The sequence below is a fragment of the Anguilla anguilla genome, chromosome 10 (genome assembly GCF_013347855.1).
Source record: "Anguilla anguilla isolate fAngAng1 chromosome 10, fAngAng1.pri, whole genome shotgun sequence".
NCBI lineage: Eukaryota > Metazoa > Chordata > Actinopteri > Anguilliformes > Anguillidae > Anguilla > Anguilla anguilla.
Genome location: NC_049210.1, coordinates 17891306 through 17901279, shown reverse-complemented (window position 1 = coordinate 17901279; position 9974 = coordinate 17891306). Strand labels below are relative to the sequence as shown.

Sequence of the window (9974 nt, the reverse complement as noted above, 5' to 3'; positions counted from 1 at the left end):
TGCCGGGACAGACGTTCCGTGAGGGTCAGGACCTGGGTCTGGAGTCGGCGTACTGAAACTTTTATGGCTTTGTGGTTTGTGGGTCACAGGTGGTGATTCCTTGACCTTTTTTCGAATGAGACGTCTTGACGTCACCTCCAACCGTGACGCGCAGCGAGTGGGGCAGGCCTCTGCCTGACCCTTCCCGCTATTCTTTACGCTCCGCCGCCACCCCTGTGCTGCTCACCATTTCCATGGCAGCTCCATTGCAAGCATTTCTCTTTTTTTCAGGTAATGGTAAAAGACATTGTAAGTAGGGATTTTTTTACTTAGCGTCGCTAGCAGGGTTTGTCCACCTTAACGCTTTTCAGGGTGCGCGCACAGAGAGAAGCGGAGGGGAAGGTGCACTCTGACCGTGTTTAGGCGGGAATAAGGCAGACGGCGCGAAATCGCGGGGCGCCAGCGGCCCCAGCAGGTGCGTGCGCCCCTGAACCCCAACTGTGGCTGCAGATCGATTGTTCAGCATCGGCCGCGACGTTTGTTTTGTTTTGTTTCCTTCCTCCCTGTCTCTGTCGTCAGGGCAATAAACAAGGCCTTTGTGTGCCATTATTGCTTGGTGTGATTGTCTCATTAATGTCAGGATGTATGTGTAGCTCAGTCTGTAGTAGTGTTGGCCAAATCTGATAGCTGTGTCTTTTTTGCGTGGCTGTTTGTGTGTGCTTGTGTGCGCATATGTGCGTCTGTGCCAGTATTTTTTGTTACCTGTGCATGCATGCGTGTGTTTCATGGAGGAATTTGTTATGAAGGAATTAGTCATATGAAGGGGTCTCTGATCTCCCTCTTTGAGTATGTGTATGCATGCGTGTGTGTTTGTGTGTGTATGCGTGTGTGTGTGTGTGTGTGTGTGTGTGTGCGCTGCCCTGTCTGACTGCTGTCTCTGAGTGTGTCTATGCATGCATGTGTGCGTGTGCGTGTGTGTTGCCCTGTAAGACCGCCCTCTCTGAGTGTGTGGTCTTTATCTTAGGCTGTCACACTGGGTAACGGGGTTCACCCCTGAGCTGAGAGCCGGGTCCTCTTCAGATCCCCAACGGCGAGTCTGTTCTGCCTGGGAGGGGGCGGAGCCAGCGCTGTTAAACACCAGGATGCGAGGTGCTCCATACATCACGCAGGCATTCAGCCGGGCCCAGCCCCTTTGTCAGCTCTACGCCTGACAGACAGCGCTCAGTTCAGGCCTCTCGGTGGGAATTCGTCACGGGCAGTGCCCCGCTTTTAAGGAGCACTTAATGTCAGACATCAATAAGTCGAGTGTTCCTCTTTTTTTAAGCAAGAGGCAGGTTTGCTAAAGAGGTGAAGGCTGATGGACGTCTCTGTTTTCTTTAGAGGGGGGTTTCTGTTTTCATTTGATGAATTTTGAATTTTGGAAAGAAATCACCATAGTGAATGGCGACTCAAATGATTAATGACTGTACTACACATATAGAGCTCATGTGTTCCATGAGTCAGCATTTAACAGGTGACTTTGGATTATTGCATGCATTTTACTACTGTTCAGATTCTGAGGGAGAAACAGGAGGATAAGCTTATGAGAGCTGTTAAGCACCTTTTATGCTTTTTATGGTGAGGGCTGGCCTTCTACCCAAGGGATGCAGATTTGCAGACATGGATGATGGGAAGAGAGTGATAGCCTTGCCAAAATGACCTACAGGGAGTTGTTTATGAAAGCATTTCCGCATTCCAATAAGCAGCAGTAACCGGCAGCACATTTGGATGATATTTTAAAAGGATTCTTCCCATTTTCCAACTGCTTCTCATGGCATTTGTTAGTCTCTTGTGCTCACTTTACTCCTGCATGAGCTCTTTGTTCCTTACTGGATGTACAGTCATACTTGAAATGTCTTTTGAGAGTGAGCAGTCTAGTATGAAAGCCATTAATAAACACAATAAAAAAATGGTGATGCAACCATTTTCAGTGAAACCAAAGTGTCCTTACAGCGATGGTGAATTTTTTTAATTTTTATTTCTTTTATTGAATAGCCATCTCCAATCCCACCCAAATTTGGAATGCCTAATTTGCAAACAATATACAAGCATGCTCATATATGCTGCCAGCGATGGAGAGTGAAGACAACTTACGGTTGTTCTCCAAAACATTGAGTGCTTGCCAGCTGCTTCTTTTCACACCGCAAGCACAAGCTGCGCACACGCAGAGCGGGGGTGGTGGAGTCCCAATCATACACGTGTGCAGAGAGCCAGCCACGGGCACCTGGATGGCCAACAGAGATCACTTGAGCAATAAACACTATGCTATCCCTGCTGACTGAATCCCTCCCATATATCCCTTGGGCGACGTGAAGCCAATTGTGTGTTGGCCAGTCAGCGCTGAGATGGGCCATACCGTGGTGCTTGCTCATGTGGCGCTTTTACCAAGTGAGCTGCCCAGCAGCCCAGCGATGGTTAATTTTTTTTTTGTATAAATTGTGAATTTATTATGGAACAGATCACCTTAGAAGGTTTTAAGATGTTTTAGGTGACCTGTGTTTTTTATCATTTGAGCAGCTCCTTAGCCCAAGGACCCCAGGGGAGATGTAGAGGATTGGGAGAAGGGCCACAGGGTTAGCTCATTACCTGAAGTAGACCTTGGCTCTTTTGTCCAATCTTGGCCCCAGGGGGCAGACGGACCGGCCAAAGGTTGACGCCCCATAGCTGAGTAAACTCGTAAATTCACAAGCCCGCAAACATCTGCCCTGCTCAAGCTGTCATCGCCGGCATCCCTCTGCACACACAGTGTGGCACCTGGAGCCTCAGGAGGGGGAATGGAAGAGAATCACAAAAGAAGCATCTGTGCTTCTGGTACCCTGGTCAGAATCCCTGTTCTGACATCGGAGGGAATATGTCTAGTGACACTGTTGGTTAAAATCTTATTTACAATTGCCTAAGAGAAACAGTAAGTGAGCGGCAGAGGTTCTTTCCAATGTGTAAATTAAACAACTAGGACTTTGCTTTGAGGAAAAAACATGATCAGATTATTTTTTAATAATTTTTTTAAAAGGATATGAAACCTTTTTTATGACGAAACATTTTAAATAATTTCCTGCTGTAAGAATTGTCGTAGGTTTTATGAGGTGAACTCTTAAATAACAACATACGATCAAAGGAGCTGCCATGAACATACGTGTTCCACATGTTCTGGAGCAAGCCGGAATCCGATTCTGAATGTGTCAGACTTTTAACTTTCTGTTATTCTACTCCATTCATGAGAACACACCTGTAGCTGTTAGCCAGCCTGGAATGCTTAAGCACTGACATGATGTGATTGGACCCTGCGCGACAGTAGTAGATTGTCATTGGCCGAGCGAGTCTTAATTAACGGACCTTGGGATTGCCCCATGCTGTTGCAGTTTGGATTTAGTCTCATCTATAATCCACAGCAGGTGCAAGGACAAAAGACACCCTTGTATCTGAAGCGAATGCAGTTGCTCTATTGCAGTGGCAACCAATCTATCCGTCGAAAGCAAACAATAATTGACCTATATGGAAGAGATTGAATTCAAGTGTATTTTCATGTGTAATGACTTGCAGCTAATTGCTCAGCATTCGTTAATTAATGCCTGCGCCATGGAAGCGGTTGAAGAGGTGATCGTTTGTGCCTCTCCCCCAAACAGGAAATGGATATGGAAGTTTCCTTTGAAATTAATGAATGAATGAGTGGATGAATGAATTAACTCAGTACTGCCCGCATGACAGCCGCAGAATGAAACATTCCAAAACAGATCTGCCTGTAGGTCCTGGTCTTCGTAACCGGTCTTTAAAATGGTGACTTTAACCAGTGTTGATGCCAATGGGAATAAATGCAGAAGTTTAGAACATTACCTCACTGATTGACATATTATTATATGATGCAGAATGTCATTTTATATGATGCAGAATGTCATTTTTATGTTGCACTAAAGGATAATAGCCAACAGCAATATGTAGGTAATGCTGGCATGCAAATTGAAATGCTAAACACTAAACAAAGCTGTTGGTCCTGGTTACTCTGCTGCATGCCATTAGACAGCCTGTAAAGTAGATTCACATGCATCATACTTTACAGCATTTAATGTCTCTTCCAGAGAAGAGGGGCTGTAATTTTAGTGCCCACTTGTGTTGTTCCTACCACACAGACACATGCACACACACACGCGCACGCACGCGCACGCGCACAATATGTATTAAGAATGATGCCTTTTTATAGAACACTATTCAATTGCTGAAAAATGGATTACAGTTTAAACAGAAAATCTAAGAAAAATAAACTGCGAAAAGTAAGTTTTAATTTAATTTTATTATCTTATTAACCTTTATTTATTCAGGGTAGGATGAGTGCGTGTGATTTTTTTTTGCAGCAACTGGGAATGCCCCCCACCCCCCAAGTAGCCTAACCTGTTTGTCTTTGGATGAATGCATGGCAAGGAATGAGCTTGGCCACTATTTCAGTACAATGCTGATGTGTCAATACATTTATTGAGAGTCAAAATAAGTTTTAAGAGCAAACTGTCCCATTGCAGTGGAATGGAAGACATTGTGAAGCAGCATGCTGCATGCAAGCTACATTGATGTTGTGCAGAAGCTGCATTTGAAGTGCAGAAGTGCTTTGGCAGTACTGAGTGCTGGGTGCTTGGTTAGTGTTGCATCAGTGCGTAACTAGTGCTACACTTGGTTCCTTTAGTGCTATTTGAGTATTGCAACAGTCATTCACTTTGTGCTGCATTCACGAGCCGTTTGGGGACTGCATTAATGGTTCACCGGGGTTGCATTGGAGAGCTGTTAGAGCTGAGCTCTCAGTGGTCCGCCCTCGCCGCATTAACACCGCACGAGCGCTCATTAGCGCCGCGTTAACAGCGCGCCTGCTCTGCGCGAATGCAGCGTCAGCAGTGCGACCCAACGCGCCCCCAGCCCGCAGACATCATCGGTAATAAAAGCCATAAACGGGGAGGCAGAGGGCTGCGGATCAGTCGCAGCTCGGATCACCACCGCGGGAGCCTGGCTCTGCGGGCCATCATGGCCGCTCCACAGACCGATACGCCACGGGATGAAAGAGTGCGTGTCATAGCAGAAACGCACACGCACCGCTCTCTCTCACACACGCTTCCACAGCGGATTAATAATGTGAATGTGTCTCAGTGACTGATTGCGTTCAGTCAGACACTGTTTTTATTCTCCCCCGGTTTTTATGTTTTGTTTTTTTTCCCCCCCTGACAATCCATCGTGACATCATCAGCCACAGGCATATGTTCCGATTTACCCTTCCGGCAGGGCCAGATCTTCGCTTCAAAAGGCCCAGATTGGATCGACGCCCTGTTCTGTGTAAACCGCCGCTACCAGAACCCCTGAGTTCATGGCGTCTCCAGTTTTATGTGCGGCGGCGCGCCGTAGCATTGATGCCCCTGCCATGAGCGAGCCTGCATCATGTCTTTGTCTCCTGATTAGCTCCAGAGAAAAATTAGCTTGTGCTGACAAATGGTTTGCAGAATATTGCTGAGCTAAGTGGGCGTGCAGAATACATCATCATCTGGTAAGAAGGGCAGTCGGTCAGATCGCCACAGATGTTCTGACTGTATAACGTGGCTGTGTCAGCTGATTTGGAGTTACTTGAAGTGTATTTTTTCCCATAAGCCATGAAACCCCAAATACCCCTTTATCAGAAACTGTAAAGTCGGCAGTCTCGTCAGGAACACATTATGTATCACATTTTCAGGACTGATATAGGGAGAAATGTTAGCCCCGAGCAAATGCTTTAAAAAAGCGTGGGCTCCTCAGTGGCGCCGTTTGGCAACAAGGAGCCATTGTGGTGGCTGTGTCTGCAGCTGGCTCCTGGTGACGGGCCAGCCAGCCTGGTGCCATGTGTGTGCCAGTCTCTGCTGCCCTGTCACTTATTGTATTGTGCAGATCTGGTTATTGTTGACAGGGGAATTGTCAATTGACAAATGACTTATTTTGATCCTCTTTGTTTTTCGTTGGGAGTGTTCTCTAATGGTTGTGCAAGCCCTGCTCTCTCTTGCTGCAGCATGTACGGCTGACTAATAGGTTTCTACATGGGCTGAATTTTAAAATTCAGTATAATAGTATAATACTTATACTTAAGTACCCCTGTCTTTGTCTCTCTCTTTCTGAAATTCTTCATGATTACTGTCTGCTCCAATCCTTTTTGCACTTCTAGGAATTATGTATAGATGGTCAGTTAAGTGTCAAATCTCCTCAGAGTAAAAGAATAAAAGAAACCATCCAAGACTAACAAGTTATTTTGAACTGTGGAAAATTTAGAATAAATTGATCCACTTTGTGAGAGTAGTTTCCCCTGATTGACTCAGCGTAAGATTAGACTCTTTCAGTTTGCTTAAGGATGTATCCTTGGGCAGACTGACCAAAAAAAAAAAAAAACAGCCTTTCCAGCCATCTTAATGTGAAAGGCTACAATCTGATCTGGGAGTTGAGTGGTCTCTCAGCTATAATGGCTCCTTCCATTCCTGGGTCAGATCCCAATCCAAGCTTCCATTTCCAGAAGGCGAGCAGTTTTCAGTGGAGAGATATTAGCTGGCTGAAGCCATTGTGAAAACATCAGCGAGGGGCCTCATTTACCGGCCTCAGTGAGCCAGGCCCGGTGTGCATTAGAAAAACACATTTACACTCGTCTCAATAGTGTTATTATGTATGCTGACCAGATGACTTAACATTAATAATAACTGAGGCCTTAGAGCTCTACAGACTGTGGGTGAGTTTCTCATTTACACAGCTGAGTTTTACTGGAGCGGTTCAGGTGATGTACTTTGTACATGGAGTGCAGCAGCAGTGCAAAACCTGGGACCTGAAAATACAATGCCTGTGCTTTGAGCCCAGTCCCTTAACTACTAAACCACACTGCCTTCACCTTGCTATGCAGCATTATACCTTCCTATACCTGCTTATGAACCTTGTTATGCCACTTACCATACAGCATCATACCTCCTTACATGTCATGATTTACCTTACTGTACAGTATCATACCTCTTATACCAGCAAAGTGTAACACTTTCAGGGTACCTCTTTATACCTGCTTATGAACCTTGCTATACTGCATCATACCTTTTTACAGTGGCTTATGAACTTACTACACAGCATCATACCTCCTTACATGTGCTTATTTACCTTATCTCTCATTTTGTGGTATTTCATTTCCGGGTTAATCATTTGTTTTATATTGTAACTAAGTTATTATTTGATAAAAGGATTAAGGCCATATGCCATTATTTTCACGTTTGCTTACATGTTTGTTATTCCGTAGCTTAGCATTTTTATCTGATGAAATCAGTCGCTTGAAGGCTGTATCCCAGTCCTCATCTGCCAGACTTTCTGTTTCCATGGCAGTGGTCGCCACTCACTGATTTCACTCCGCCAATGCGTTCTGAAAAGAAGGGTAAACAATCACCCAGAAATAATAAGCAGGAGGCCGATCATACCAGCGATTAGCTTGGATCTAGTGGGTAGTCACAGGAACTATGCAGAGTTTGTGGGGCCAGCCAACATCAGACACGCACAATCGCACTAGCAACTCTGCAAACTGTTTTCTAAATATCCATGTTTAATTCATATGATTTATGTTTTCAAAGATCAGAAACCCAATACGAGAATGGACAACACTTTTTGTCATTCAACAGTGCTGTTCATTGAAATATCTGTCTTGCTCCTACTGGAGTGTTTCAGAAAATATATATCTCAAATTTACCAAAGCTTTTCTTTTCTAAGTGTTAATCCTATCCCTTTTTCAAAACAAAGAAATAGACCTTTTGGCCAGGATTCCACCAACATTTGTCCTTAATTTTGACTCCGTGTGTAAAGCAAAAGAGTACAGTCATCACTGACATGAATTCGCGGAACCATATTTATGAAAAGGAAAAAATCTGCATTTATTTGCAAGTCGAAACAATGGACAAATGATTGAATCCAGGTCCTTGTAATGTCCGTTTTTTGTGAGGAGTTGCTTACTTGTTGGGTGTGGTGTTTGAACGCTGAATTCAATAACAGAATACGGAGCCCATCTGCATAATACAACACTGCCTTAACAGGATGAGCCACCCAGCAGCCTCTGGCTGCTATTTTCAATACCTGAATAACAGTAGATTCACCTGGGTCCCTAGCACTGGTAATGTGAAATTTTAATTCGCTCAGAAAGATGTATAAATCCAGGAATAATTAGCAGCCCCTTTTATTATGAGTCAGCTATGCGGTGTGGTTGTAGTTATCTGGCTGAATCTGTGATGAGTGAGAAAAATGGCCATCCAAGGACATCCAATATAAAGGTTCTGCTTCACCATTTATTGTAAAATTGGTGTAGGTGGTAGATTACATTCTTAGATCGCCAGACAGAGGAGACTTTTGTTGTGCGTGGTTTCCCTTTCAAAAGGGATGTTTTAAAACAACCTTCAAATTCAGAGGGGGAAAGTCAGTTCCTCTGTACAGCCATTCTGTACATTGTCCGTATGCATTGAGTAATTCATGGCAAGTATGTGTAGAAACAATGCATTATTTTCTAAGACTACACTGGAGAAAATTTCTGAACACTATTGGTCACATTTGCATCTCTACAGAAGGCCTTGAATTGGCTATTGAAAGGGCGCTGTGCGGTTGTTTGCGCTCAACCCTCAGGAGCCAGTTTGAGCTTCTAGCACTCATATAAAACTGTGGGCTGAAAGAAGTGGCGAGCGCAGCATTCGACGGAACAAAGGCTGGAAACAGCTGTGACATCATCGCAGCTGGGAGGTCAGGATGTGGGCGTGGCTGCAGTGTCTTACTTTAATCTGCAAATATGTGCCTCCCCCCCCCTCCTTTCTTGTTCCAGTGAACCTTGGGAAGACTTTTGGACTTTTACCCAGAATTAACCAAATCCTTGAATTTGAACCTGAAGAGCTGGTATCCAAGAGAATGTGTAGATGAAGAAACGATTTACCATCAATGTATTTTATTTACTAGTAAATAATTTGATGGTACTCTTTTATGTTTGTGTAGTTAATACATTGGGATAGGTTTGGGTTTGTGGTTATTTCCTATTTTGGAAATTTGGATTATCTCCCATCTTGGAGGCATAACAAACTCTTGTTGCATCAGTAATGGATTGGCTAAAGCAGGGGTCTCAAACTCCAGTCCCAGAGGGCCGCAGTTTCTGCTGGTTTTCGTGATTTCCCTTCAATCCGCAGCCAGTCATGGCCTTGGCAACAAGGTGTGCAGACTCTTTAGCCAATCAATGACTTAAACTAAGCACTTAAGTGCAGGAACACATCAAAAACCAGCAGAGACAGCGGCCCTCCAGGATTTGAGTTTGAGATCCCTGGGCTAAAGCCTTGTGAGTGACTGTACAGACCTGTCTGCTTACTGTCTCATGGTCGCTTCATTCCCCTTCCCTGTTCCCGCTGGTCGAACGTGTGGAATGGAGCCGGCTCCTTCCTTCCGCACCCCGTTCCGACCCCGGGCCGACCCCGAGCCGACCTATACCGTCCTGCGCTGACTGCCAACCCCCCATCACCCCAGCCCGCAGCTGCTTGTCCGCCGTCTTGTTTTCGCTTCCCCCCGTCTTTGATTGACAGTCCCAGAGCGTTGAGAGCAACGCGTACGGCGGGCTAAGAGCACCGCGCTGAAGCGTGGGGACGGTAAGGCGTTAGATCGGGAAATGCCCAGTGACATGCTGAAGGGGTTTAGGGGTGTCATTCCTGGGCCCTCTGCAGCACACTGAGCCCCCCCCCCCACATACACAGAGACTCCTCTCCGTTCTGTTAATCATCCGTCCCAGTAGAGCGCTGCTCAGTCCGGATCTTGTTTCACCCGGAGAGAGTTATTGATCCTCTGACTCTCCTCAGCAGATTTCTACAACACAAGACACTCTTTTATCACGCACATTAGGATGTCTCTCTTTCGCTCTCACTCCATCTCTCTCTATCCTGCTCTCTCTACACTTTCCCCCACAGTATTTCCAACTCTTCTCTCTC

The 9974-nt window shown here is 45.3% G+C and overlaps 1 protein-coding gene across 6 annotated transcripts in view; it reads left to right on the top strand.

The window, feature by feature from the left end:
* ralgps1 (Ral GEF with PH domain and SH3 binding motif 1) overlaps positions 1–9974 on the top strand; it is a 170851-nt gene that overhangs the window by 107222 nt on the left and 53655 nt on the right. The window lies entirely within an intron of this gene.